At 34.5% G+C, this 14,363-nt stretch overlaps 3 non-coding genes across 3 annotated transcripts; 2 read left to right on the top strand and 1 right to left on the bottom strand.

The window, feature by feature from the left end:
- The first annotated feature begins 10,924 nt into the window (after positions 1–10,924).
- On the top strand, positions 10,925–10,996 carry TRNAW-CCA (transfer RNA tryptophan (anticodon CCA)). Its single transcript has one exon. It is a non-coding gene; the product is annotated as a tRNA-Trp (tRNA).
- A 482-nt stretch (positions 10,997–11,478) lies between these two features.
- Positions 11,479–11,550, top strand: TRNAL-AAG (transfer RNA leucine (anticodon AAG)). Its single transcript has one exon. It is a non-coding gene; the product is annotated as a tRNA-Leu (tRNA).
- Positions 11,551–11,591: 41 nt separating this feature from the next.
- On the bottom strand, positions 11,592–11,663 carry TRNAL-AAG (transfer RNA leucine (anticodon AAG)). Its single transcript has one exon. It is a non-coding gene; the product is annotated as a tRNA-Leu (tRNA).
- Between the last annotated feature and the right edge of the window lie 2,700 nt (positions 11,664–14,363).

Raw genomic sequence — 14,363 nt, 5'->3', positions numbered from 1 at the left:
TTCTTTTCCCTTTGTTGATGCTTTAAATGCAGCTTCTCTCATATCGAATGGACCTCATTTTCTCATTTAAAAGGATGTTAGGATTCCATGAAGTTGAGTCATAGTGATAGTCTAAAGATCTTGTTTTTCTTCTATGGCATACACCTTTGATTCAAATTTAGAAGACAAAGATCTCAAAATTTTCTCAACTAAAGTAACTTCCTTTATTTCTTCACCCAGATTCTTCATACAATTAACAATCTCATTTATACGTAAACAGTAACTAGCTACACTCTCATCATTATGCGTTTTAAGGGTTTCATACTAAATTATGAGAGTTTGAAGCTTAGCACGTTTTACCTGAGAGTCTCCTTCGTAGCTATGAATGATTTTGTCCCATATTTCTTTAGTTGTCTTGAGCTGCATGAACTTGACAAATTTGATTCTGACAAACTTCTCAGTAATTTATTTGAAAACTTTGGCTTTAGTTTCGTATAACTTCTTACCTGCAGTGTATGTAGGAATTGCTACTGGAAATTGATATCCTCCTTCCACAATTTCCCAAACATCGGTTCCAAGCGATTGTAGATAGGCTCTGGTTCTTATTTTCCAATATACTAAGTTGCTTCCATTGAAGATTGGTGGTCTGATGGATCCCATGCCTTCGTGATTATTCATCTTGAGAGATTTACCTTCAAGCGATCAAGCTTCTTCTGAAGGACCAACTCTGATACCAATTTTTGGAAATAATACTGAGAGGGGGGTGAATCAGTGTTATCAGATCGATAATTTTATTTCCTAAACAGATTTATATACACTACTTCAGTGAAGTGAACTAGCGTGTACACACAACTGTGATTAGAGAAACCAGCGAATATTCAGAGAACTTGTGATTTAGACAATTTATCATGTGTTGATCTTAAACCAGTGCATCAATAATATATTAGACAGTGCAGTAAAAACAGAATAAAGCATTACACGTAAGCAACACACATGAACACCAAGATTTAAGGTGGAAACCTAATGTGGGTGAAAACTACCTACTGTTGTCGTCTCTGTCTTCTTTTAATAGTAAGAAACTCTATTTACAATCTTGTACTAGTGCAGACTCATACTAGTACGCAGGAATCCACCTGCAAAAGGCTACAACCTTCTCTTTTTTTCAAGCTTCTACTGGAAGGGAGTTGCAACCCCCTAGCTCTTGTACTAGCCAATGTGTTTACTAGTACGTAAGCGCTGACCTACAGAAATATACAACCTTATTTCTTCCTCCAGGGACCACGTTTCATGAATTTTCAAACTGGATACTCCTGGAACACAACACCACAATCTGAAGGTCACGTTTCATCCAATTTTCATACTGGACCCATCAACAACTTTTAAACTTAAACTGCATCAACCAACATTCAGTTAATCTGAACAATTAGATCATTGACACCAGAACACTATGTTGAACCCAGAAACCTGCATCATCATTTAGAACCATTTGTAACCTCAAAAACCATGCATTAGATTGTATGCGCTACTTGGCTAAACCCAACTTGCGTGTATACGCTACTTCCGTTAATCAACCTGTGTATACCTCCAAAACTACTGCAAACATAAACTTTTAAATCAAGTCTGTACCAAACAGCAATATACTGAACATCTACTGTCAACTTACAGAACTTTACACAAGCAGCAACAGAGATCACTTCTTCTCACTTATACAATCAATCAATCAAATATCAAACTCCTTATTCATTCAGTTTTACATTCAGATCTAAGAAGACTTCATTGACAGACAACAAGAAAACAACAGCACTGATCTAATAGATCAGTCATCCTTGAACATCAAGCTTTTCTTTTGCATACGCTACTTGGAAGAGTCGAACCAGCGTACAGATCTGAAAATACTTACTTCATAACTTCACTGCACTTCTGGACTTCATACAAACCCAGATCACGATATTTAAAGAATAAAACAGGTGTACATAATCAGATCTAGCCCAATATCAGATCATTCAATAATAATTCATTTCAGGTCTCATGATTCTTATCCAATATTGAATTCAAGGTGCAAAAAGTATCACAAACATAGCCCCTACATCATAAATATACTTCAGATATAAGTATTCCTTAGAAACCCATACACTTGCACATAACACTTCATAAGATATTCATTACTTAAGTACTTAGCCCTTGATCTTCTCCTCCTTATATACTTAGATCCTTTGTCAATACCTTGGACCAAAACCACTTAGGACCAATACCTAGGGTCAATACCATAGACCAAATACCTCAGACCAAAACCTTGGTTTTCCAACATGTACGTGCTTTTCTTCCTGTGGGAGTGCGTGTATATGTATATGCTCTCTTGTTCTATGGACCAGCGTGTATACGTTGTTTTGACTAAGTGGACCCGCGTATACTTCTTAAATTTCTTTTAATCAACCTTTTCCTTTACCTTCTTTATTATGATCAGTAGACCTTAGTTCCATCTTCCTGTTCTTCCGTACCACTACCCTGTTACCTCTGCATATACATGTTTCACTGTGAGTTGCCATCAAGGACAACACTTGTATCATAATGCCAACGTTTAACGCCTCGGTGCATTGTAATTCTTAAAGCATCGGTGCTTTCATAAAACCAATGCACTGATGCTCCAAAATATTGTTTCCACCCCAATAAATTATTCAAATCAACAACACCAGTTCTTTTATATTAGTAGTGCGAGAATTTGTACAACACATAAGCACTGACACTGTAAATTTAAGTAAAATCACTAGGTTTGAATTTTTTTTTCCTGCCTTAGTTCGGTTCTTGAAAATTACTTCCTAATGCGCTTGTTTATTACATAAGCACCTGAATAGTATACTTTTTAGGCACTGGTTTTGTTTGCATTCAACGCCTTAGTGATCTTATTTAACTTTACAACATCAGTGCTTTTATAGTGTTATTCACACTGATGCTTTTTTTCCATTAAGCGCATAGCTAAAAAACATCCTCTGAAACCTCTCGTTGCCCAATTTTTTATTATTTGTAATGATGTTCCATTATCATCTCTGCTAAAACGCCCTCTACCACAAATAGATGTTGTAGAAGATGTTTTTTGACAAAATTTTCCAATTTTATAACACTAAAAACCTCCGCTATAAGTTATTTTCCTTGTAGTGCCCTCATACTACGACTATTATAGAAAGCACTTTTCGGTGCAATGAGGTCTAAATCATTTGCCATATAATTTTCCTAGATAACAAAGAGGGTTGAGTATTATTCAATCATAAGATTTAACTCTTATCCACCGTCAATTATAAGAAGATACTTTGTGATGAAATACAAAGGAAGCGTTATCAATTTGGAATTGTTAGTAGGAAATTTATGATTTACAAGACTTGAATAGTAGTACAAAAATGACGAGAATGATGAGATCATATTGTACCCTAGTTGATCATATCAACAAAATGTAATCAACTCTAGAAGGATGGTCATTGAGTTCATCTATCATTACTTAAATAGGTGAAAGAAGTATTATATATCTACCTCGGCAACAAATTGCATAAATTACATTCCATAATCTGAAATTGGATTGTTGTAGTATTTTGTACCCATCTCTTAAGGGAAAATCAATCACATTAACATCTAACCCTATTCAATGTATACATCATAGAAGAATTAAACTAATGACTCCACGATTTATTTTTAATGTTCCTAAGAAGAGAATCTATGTTAATCAGAAATTATGTTTAATAAATTTCAATTGGGACTCACTTTTTATCTTCCATTATAATCGTGGATATGCATGTTGTTGATTTTGTTTGAATAACTATGATAACTCAATAAAGATTGGCCTTTGAGAGAACCATAAATTTTGAAATACATGCTTGTAAGGATTGGTGCATGTATGGAGTCTAAATTGTTGGTGCATCAAGAGTACCTAGAGTGGATATCCTTGCTTCTTTAACTTCAGACCCCTTCAACAACATTCAATCTTGTTGCTTATCCTTTAATTTTCTTTATTTTTGAATTAGTTTCGTGATTATAATAATTCATTTGGTGGGTCCCACTACATACAATTTTATGATTGACAAGACTTGAATAGTAGTGCAAAAATGGTGAGGATGATGAGAGCATATCGTACCCTAGTTGATCATATCAACAAAATGTAGTCAATTCCATAAGGATGGTCATTAAGTTCATCTATGATTTCTTGAATAAGTGAAAGAAGTATTATATATCTACCTCGACAATGAATTGCATAAATTACATTCCATAATATTGAATTGGGTTGTTGTATTAGTGTTTCCCATCTCTTAAGGGAAAAACAATCACATTAACATATAACATTATTCAATGTATACCTCCTAGAAGAATTAAACTAATGACTCCATTATTTATTTTTCACTGTTCCTAAGAAGAGCACCTATGTTAATCACAAATTATGATTAATAAATTTCAACTAGGACTCATTTTTTGTCTTCACTTAAAATTGTGGATATTCATGTTGTTGATTTTGTTTTAATATCTATGATAACTCAATAAAGATTGGCCTTTGGGAGAACCATAAATTTTGAAGAGTCATCCTTCTAAGGATTGGTGCATGTATGGAGTCTAAATTGTGGGTGTATGATGAGTACCTAGAGTGGATACCATTGCTTCTTTCACTTCAGACCCCTTCAACAATATTCAATATCATTACTTATCCTTTAATTTTCTTTATTTTTGAATTATTGCCATGCTTACAATGATTCATTTGTTGGGTCCCACTACATACAATGCACAATCGGTTCAACACACAAATAGTTGCCATTGACTCATGGATTCATGGCTTTGATAATGTGGTGATGTCTTGATATTTAAATGGTTGTAGTTGTAATGCCCCAATATTGCATTCTTGAGTTCCTTTTCTTTTAAACCATTTCTATGCTCCAAATCCTAAACGTGTGAAATGAATGAAACATAAAGATTGGAAATCATTTGATTCTATAGACCCAAAAAATGTGGAGACTAGTTTTACTATGAGTGGGATATGTATATGTACTTGTGAAACTATAAGGACACAAGGAGAGGAATCTTTATGGCTCTTCGACTCCAATTATATGACAATATTTGTATCCATTAAAATTAGGAATTGGGTACTAGCAAAATTTTGAAAAAAAACACTCTAAGGGTATCCAAGTACCCAATACATTCCATTATCACATAACACTATCCAAGGAATTTAGATGTCCCACGGAATTGATTCAAATGATGTCACTCTACCACATGGTGAAGTTTGATTAGATGGAAATCTTCCATCTATAATTGCTACAATTATTATGGATGACTTGATGCTAAGTGGATTAAGACACGAAATTCCCTAATTGTTTTCTTTGACATTTTATGTGAATGCCACTTGTCACGCTCTTACACTTCATATATTTTTATCCTATGTTATCCTTCTTAAACTTCTACATCACTTAATATTTCTCTCAGACATGAAAACTCATTAATATATATCAGTTGATTTCTCTCTAGGTATCCTTGGTCATGTTTTACATGGTGTACATAGAAATATTCATATCCACCCAAGAAACTAATAATACCGTAAGCACTGATGGATGGCTCAATTAGTTGAGTTCTTGTGGCTAAAGCACCTTGCTAATGGGAGGTCACAGGGTCAATTATCCGCGACAACTTTAGGGTTAGGCTTTGCTAATAAGATGATGTGAAGTGGTCCCTTTGGGTGGATTTGCCCAGATATTTCCATGAAAAAAAATCTAATATTACCATAAAACATAGTTAAAGCACATATTAGGTTTGTTCAAGAAAATTTACAACACAAAATTGTATTGTCTCTGATTCACCTAACCTATATGATCCAAATCATCACTAAAAATTATAAATTTCAACAATGATTCCATGGAACATGTTTTGCATGTTATGAGAATAATATTAAATATCTCCTCATCGTGGTGGAGCCAAAACCTTTAAAAAATGCATCAAATTTTTGTTTGAAATTAGAAAGGAAAATGAATTAAAAATATTTTTGATAAAATAAGGGGTCCACTTTCCTTTTCCACATCTGAGCAATGCTACATGTCATCCAATAGAATAGAAACTTGTAACCTCAATCTTCTTTTTTTCGCATTACCATTACCACATGCCAACCTCTAATTGTTCAAAACCCCTATTGAGTTAGCTTTATTAACATAATCATGGCGACATGGAATGAAATCAACATGTGTCCATTTGATTTTTCCTTAGTTCAAATTAATTTCCTCTCGCCATACATCCTTCCTTATGATCTTGAATCATCTTATTGATGTGTAAGTCATGATGACATGTGGGCTTGTATTGTTGGTATTTGTTGGACTTTATGATTTGAGTGATTGCACTTCTTTTTCACTTGAATAGAGTATGCAATGCATTGAAATATAAGGTTGGGTATATGAAAGGAGTTATACAATAATGGAAATACAAGTTCTTAAATAATCTATAAGTTGGACATGAAATCATTATAACCTCTAGCTTAATTCTTATAGTAAGTATATATGAGAATTTGTGATACTCTAAAACATAAGGATCTAAATATTTTGAGACCTATAGAGTCGATGCACTTATTTACTTTGTCTTAGTTGAGTTTTGAATTCCTACTTAACATGCACCCTTCCCCTTTCTGAAAGTTTTATCAAATCTCTACTAAACACCAAGTCGCCCACCTCTTCTTTTCGTGGAGGGGGGATTATGGTAATTGATTTTTAGGAATCATAGCTAGAGACCCATGCTTTCTATTTCAACAAGAATGTTGGTGACTGATTTTTAGGAATCATAGCTAGAGACCCATGCTTTCTATTTCAACAAGAATGTTGGTGACTAGTTAGTCTTCAACGTATTATGTAAAAATCCATGCTTACAATATAAAAGTGTGTGTTTCAGGCGCTAATAGAGCCCAATTGCATCCCTTACAATATATGCTCAACATTAGCTCTATGCTCCTTACGGGAAATGGAAAGTACTTTCTTTAGGTTCCTCTATATGTGGGTTAGATCTTGTCAAAAGATATATTTATAGGCTACCCTCTAGTGTGATGTATTTTGTGGGGCCTAAGATGCCTCAAGTAGATCCAGTTTTAGTTCATGAAGAAAGGATGAGGTTTGAGATGACAATTTGCATACGTAATTTTACAATATTTATCAGTTGAGGAGGTGATATAATGATCCTCCTACAATAACCATTATTCTAAACATAAATGATATCTCTCTCCTAGAGTAGACATTTCTCTAAGATGTTGTCTCAAAGCTCATATTCAAATCTTGAAAGAGTTATGACACCATATTCTCTCCAATTGAAGGGGAGAGTATGGAAAGAACAATTCATCACCTTCCAGTGGATGTTACAACTACACAAACAACTAAATTCCTGACATAATATTGTGTTGTCATCCATATAGGAAATAAATTAATACTCTATAGAGATCATGTCCTTGCTTCGCTAGGTCACAAACTTCAATATGGCATATCACAGATAACACACAATCCATGACATTCTTGGATCACATTGTCCTCCATTGAAACTTGTTATGCAAAGCCTCATAGGTCATTCACCCTTACTTGGAAAGACATCCATGGTCATCCTAGCCTATGCATTAGTACATTGTCCTAATTATCTCACAATTGCCACCTGCAAATCAATCACCAAGGTAACTAATGCATCTAAATTGATTTTGCATGCTTAGCCAAGTTTCCTTGGCATGCCATTAGTCTTTCCATTGCCACTGGGAGTTCAAGTAGGGTATGGATTTGAGCTCACATAAAAGCCACTTACACCGATGAAAGCATAAAATGACTAGTTCTTCAGCTGCACATATATAGTACTTGTACAAAAGATGGGATATATACACCTCCAAAAACTAAACAATCAAATTGTTATAAAGAAAGTTTCATTGCCCCAAAAACAAATGTTTGATTTAATTATGTGTTCAATGATATCATAGGCATATATAGAAATCAATCGTTAACTTCATTTTATCAAATACGTTGTACACATAATATTGTTAAAAGATTATCGCAAACAAAAAAATTACCTAACTTTAAATTAATCTCTAAGTAATTTATAATTAAATATAAATTACTATTATAACATAATAAACACAAATAATACATCTAACAACAAAATATATTTAAAAACAATGTCAATGACACTCTAAATAGAAAAACAAAATAAATGAACACCAACAATACACCTAACCATAAAATTATCTTTAAAGCAACACCATATACATTAAATAGATCTCTACCTAACTTATAATTTCAAAATTAAATCACTATTTAACAAAATAAAGACAAAACAATAAACAACAATGCTCTTAACTATAAAAATAAATAAAAAAATATTTATAAGCAATGTTCTTGACTATACAAAAATATATTCATAAGTAATGTTGATGGACCGTAAATACAAAGTTGTGGAAACACATACTTTATTTAGTGAGTAGAGACACATATTCTCGATAGTGTATGTTATGTTCCCATACCATTGTGACAACCACCCGACCCAAACTAATGTCAATTTGAACCTCCTATCTCTTTGATCTTTTGCCCCGTGTGATCTATAAATTCTGTTTTGTGCCTTTTTTGTTAATGGATAGAATTTGAATGGTGGGATTTATTATTTAATCACAAAAATTTCCAAATTTTATATTAGAGTTATTATATTAAGAAGATTCAGAATTCATAATTTCTTTTAATTGATGAATTAGCAAAAATCTAAATCCAGATGAGAATCATTGATATGTCTAGGTATGGATATGTTTAGGTATTGGAAAAAATTATCTAGAAAACAAAAACTAGTTAGAATTGTCTTTTGTCAATACTAAGAAGAAAAATGAAACAAAAAAACATTATTTGAGACAAAAATGTCAAATTTAGGGTTTTTTATTTGTTAATCTTTGGTGGATCTTCAAGATGGAACAATGAGGATCTATAAGTCTTTTCTTTATCTAAAAGTCCAAAAATCTAGAACTTCTTAATAAGTCAATCGTTGGAAAAGTTTAGATGTTTTATTCCTTTTAAAATTTTGGATGACGTAATTTTGTTGTGGAATTCCTTGATACGAAAGTAATCGAAATCTAGATGTTCTTAATAAATCAATTTTTTTTGGAAAATATAAATCTATGTTTCCACATCACCTGTCACACGTCACAATCCATGTCACATCCACAACCCACATCACCTTCCACACCATGTCCTCGTCATTTGCGATAAATTGAATCTTGACTAGTAACATGGGGACCACAATCCGAATAGAAGAAATTTGGAAAGGGACTTAATGAAAATTCCAAAGGCCTATTGCTCGACTTATCCACAAAGCTAAATAGCCATTGAGTTAGTTATGGTCGACAATTCTCTTTGTTTCTTTCTTGGATTCAAAAGATTGAGATATTTATGACCTTTACAACCTTGACACACGAGGGCTTCATTCAATGACATATCATGTGCATTCATGGCATACTAATCAATACTCCTAGTTTGATTAAATACTGGAAAATACCTCTAAAAATCACATTATTTAACCCTCTACCTATATGAACCCATTACACCTTTTTAGTTTAAAAAAACCCTACCTTCACTAGATATTGTAGTTATCCATTTTTTCATTAACATTTTGTATACCCCTTAATATTTTTTCATTAACTTTGAGGTCATTTTTTGTACTTGCCAATATAAAAACCCTTTACCCCCTAATATATACTTAATATATTTTGTCATTTTTCCCTCATTATATATCCCCCAATATGAATGCACGTGGTATGGTATTCCTTCCCAATAAAACCCCCGTACCTTGACACTTCCAAATCTTATAGTAGATTTGCCATCTCACATTTGAGTACAAGAATTGCCTATAAATCAAATTTTCCATTTTTTATATAATAATATTCTTATTTATTATTACAAACCTTAAAAACCAACGACATCTACGTATTGGACAATATCCCTATCACATTAGCAAGTAACTACACTAAACTATTCCTACTAGAAAAATAAAGATAAGCATCTATTGAGATTTGCAATGTAAACAAACGAACAAGGACTAAAGAAGTAATCAATTAAATGAGACTAGTTTGTAATGTTCACAATAGATCTCGCTATGACAAATCGAGTTTTGTAAAAAATATGCATCGAAAACAAAACCTTCCGCTACGGCAGTACAAATAATGCAATTAACTTTGACTGGCGCGAGAACTAAACTATGTCATAGCTCTCCTTTCTTGGATCTGCTAATAACGCCCTCACTCTACTTCATTTGATAATAGTTTAAAGTAGGAAACGGCTGCGTATAAAGCATTACAATATCAGTGAAGGAGACATTTAGTTTTCTTATAAGAGGGATTAAAAGTCATTTATCTCGAACCTACGTGTCTTTTGACAGCGCCAGCAAATTTAACCTACAAGTGGAGTGGAGCAGGCATACTTAAATTCTGACAAGATCAAAAAGATTTAAACCCGACTTTTAACTCAGTTTATATATATGTTTTGATGCAGTTGGTCTAGTGGTATGATTCTCGCTTTGGGTGCCAGAGGTTCTGAGTTCGATTCTCGAAATGCCCCCATTGCCCTACACCCTTTTCCGGTAGGAATGACGAGCATCCTACCTGATGCATTTGCCTAAGCTTCGGGCGCGGGAGGGCTCCTGTCGCAACCTTTGCCGTGCCTGATGTGCTTAGCAAAACGCATTAGCAGTACCAGTAAACCCTAGCAATACCATTTATATTAGTAGTACCAGTGACCCCCTAGCAATGCCGAAATACATGCATTAGCATTCACAGGATTGAACTCGGGAGCTCTCGCACCTCAACCCAGATTTTTATGTGCCTGGTTTATTTGATAAATATGGGGCATCCACAGTATTGAACTCGGACTTTTTCCACCTTAAACCAGCTTTGCTTATTAATCAGATCTGGCGAACAGCAAAGCCTGTCGGATAGGGATCCGTGGCGCAATGGTAGCGCGTCTGACTCCAGATCAGAAGGTTGCGTGTTCGATTCACGTCGGGTTCAAACCCCTTTTTGCTGGCTCTCTTTTTATTGGCTGCGGGGCTACACCGCTTAAAGTGAAGTAGAGCCTTTCGGAGCCTAGAGAAGGTTTTCGAAAGACGGGAAGCTATCAGGATTGAACTCGGCACGTCCTGAACCTTTTATGTTTTTCAAATCGGGCTTGCATGTGAAGTTTGTGGCTGCTTTTTCTTTCTTTCCACATATTGCCGTTACGGTGCGCTAACGGGATTTAATTCTTAAACCACCTTTTATGTTTTTCAAATCTGGCTTGCATGTGAAGTTTGTGGCTGCTTTTTCTTTCTTTCCACATATTGCCGTTACGGTGCGCTAACGGGATTTAATTCTTAAACCAGCTTTTTTATGTGTGCCTTGTTTGGTCATACTCTTACGGTTGACTCGTCCTCTTAAGTTTACGGCTTCAATGGAAAGTTTCCTGTTACTTTTAAGAAGTGCCAAATTGTTTTCATCGATTTTACATCGTGTTAGGGCATTTAGTCTAGTGGTATGATTCTCGCTTAAGGTGCGAGAGGGCCCGAGTTCAATTCTCGGAATGCCAAATGTGTGCCTTGTTTGGGGTGGCCCCAAACAAGGCACACATTTGGCATTCCGAGAATTGAACTCGGGCCCTCTCGCACCTTAAGCGAGAATCATACCACTAGACTAAATGCCCTAACACGATGTAAAATCGATGAAAACAATTTGGCACTTCTTAAAAGTAACAGGAAACTTTCCATTGAAGCCGTAAACTTAAGAGGACGAGTCAACCGTAAGAGTATGACCGCCTATATAATACTTTCCATTGAAGCCGTAAACTTAAGAGGACGAGTCAACCGAGTCAACCGTAAGAGTATGACCGCCTATATAATACTTTCCATTGAAGCCGTAAACTTAAGAGGACTAGTCAACCCTAAGAGTATGACCGCCTATATAAGCTTTCGGTAAGGAGATCCTTTCTGTTTCTATAAGCCCAAACAAAGGAGATATTGTCTATATATGGGGCATTCCGAGAATTGAACTAGATGCCCACGCACATAACTACAAAAGCAACTGAAAACATTAGAAATTTTGCCCTGGAAGCCGTAACCCTAACAAAATTCCAAAGGTAGAGTTTAATAATTTGAGGAATAGAACTTCATTCTGTTGGGTGTTAAAAGAAGATTAAATCGTTGAGAGTGGGTTGCTAAATTACACGAGTACAAACTGAAAAGGGCAATAGATTTTTTTTTTTTAATTTGAGGAATGATTAAGAAAATATTTTCGGTCCTAAATCATATAGAAAGGTTTTACGGTTCAAAACACATTACTACCCAAAATATTTTCTTAATTATTCAATATAGATCACATAAATCTTTATATATTACTACCAAAGTATTTTCTTAATTATTCAACATAGATCACATAAACCTAAAAAATTTGAAGAATATAACTTCATTCGGTTGGGTCTATAAAACAGATTAAATTGTTGAGAGTGGGTTGCTAAATAAAAAAGAGCGCCTCGCTACAAAATGAAACGCGCAATAGAAATTTTCTTTGGAGTTTAATAATTTGAGGAATAGAACTCTATTTTGTTGGGTATTAAAAGAAATTAAATTGTTGAACGCTGAGTTTGCTTGCGGGTTAGAAAATTTGAAGAATATAACTTCATTCGGTTGGTTCTATAAAACAGATTAAAAATTTAAATTGTTGAGAGTGGATTGCTAAATAAAAAGAGCGCCTCACTACAAAATGAAACGCGCAATAGAAATTTTCTTTGGAGTTTAATAATTTGAGGAATAGAATTCTATTTTGTGGGTATTAAAAGAAATTAAATTGTTGAACGCTGAGTTTGTTTGCGGGTTAGGGTTAGTTAAAATAAATGGTGTCTTTTACAAAAATGTTGGGAAAGTTATTATTTTTGTTACAATTTTGTGATTTTTTTATTTTTTATTTTTAATTTTGATCATAAGAGTGTTTGAATTGTTTTTTAGATGGTGGAAATGGATTTAGCACCATCACAAAAAATTTGCACACCACGACTGTGTAAAAATTTTACTAGATTTTCTAAAGGTTTTACTAAATTTTTTTAATGAAAATCAAATTTTACAAGATTTTCTAAAGTTTTTACTAGAATTTTTTAATGAAAATCATACCAAAACTCTGTTTATAACAATTTATAGAAGTTCTCATAAGATTATCTAAAAACAAAGCATTCCCAGAATTGAATTGATACAAAGAATATTCAACCTATAGGACATTCCGAGAATTGAACTCAAGACTTTTCACACCCTAAGCAATAATCATACCACTAGACCAAATGCCCATAAATATTTTACAATAGGAAGCTCTTAACATCGAAAGCTAATAATTTGGCACATTTCCCGATGTGTTAAGGACTAAATGCCTTCGCGCACTTGAGAACAGGAAGACCTAGAAATCGTAGCCTTAACAAAATTTTTCACATTCCCTAATGCATCAAGCATTTTTATGTACGTCACCAATATACTAGCATTTGCACTAAGACGGACAAAGCAGCGTCGATATGACATGCGAACCATGACTTCATCCGTGTTGGAGCCAAAAAGACAGCTTATTAGGTATCGGAGGTTTTAACATGACTAACGTCCTAAATATGTGATATTAGGCACAGTGAAATCGACGGGAGTGGGCTACTATTGTTAATGTGTCAGGATGGACAATAAGAATGTAATAAAGGATTTGTGTGCTAAACGAAAGAAGCTAGGGTGTTTTCTTTCTCCTCCCAAAGGGACGTGTGGTAGCAAAACACTGGATCTGATAAGAGACATGTGGCAACGTCGTGCCAACACGATTTATACATGGCAGTTGGATTCAACAGTTTTAAGGCTCATAGTAGGCCAAAAAGGGGTAACACGTGGCATTACTCACAATGCAACAGGGGGCAGATATGTGGTGGCAATGGCGTCACATATGGGAGATTAGAGATCAAAGGTTGAGGCGTATTGTGCATCAAAGCGAAACCTCTGATTCATATCCTCCGATTGAAGGGTTTTGATATGGGCACTAGACTAGGGTCATGTGAAGAGCTACAAGACCAAGGGCCAAACACAGAAGGTGATAAACAATCGAAAAATTGAAATTTCGTCCACGAAGGTTACACGTCCAAATGGAAATGCCCGATAGAGAGGGTTTCAATTTGGGGGCTAGCACGATGGTCACAAAGAGTTGAAAGGAGGCAAGGGCTATTGGCATATTGTAATCAGAGATCGACAGATGCAAGCGAAGATTTCATTCCAAAAGTTGGGATGAAGGGCAGATGTGGTATTATATTAAAGATGTTTTGATAAAATAAACCAGTTCGAGAGATAGATGAGATCGCAAATTTTGCCAGGACAACCATCTTATTTTTCCGATT

Source organism: Pinus tabuliformis, chromosome 6 (assembly GCF_031772625.1).
Source record: "Pinus tabuliformis cultivar Carrire ecotype Pingquan chromosome 6, CPIR1, whole genome shotgun sequence".
NCBI lineage: Eukaryota > Viridiplantae > Streptophyta > Pinopsida > Pinales > Pinaceae > Pinus > Pinus tabuliformis.
Note: the sequence above shows the minus strand (reverse complement) of the source record. Positions and strands in the feature narration are given on the sequence as shown.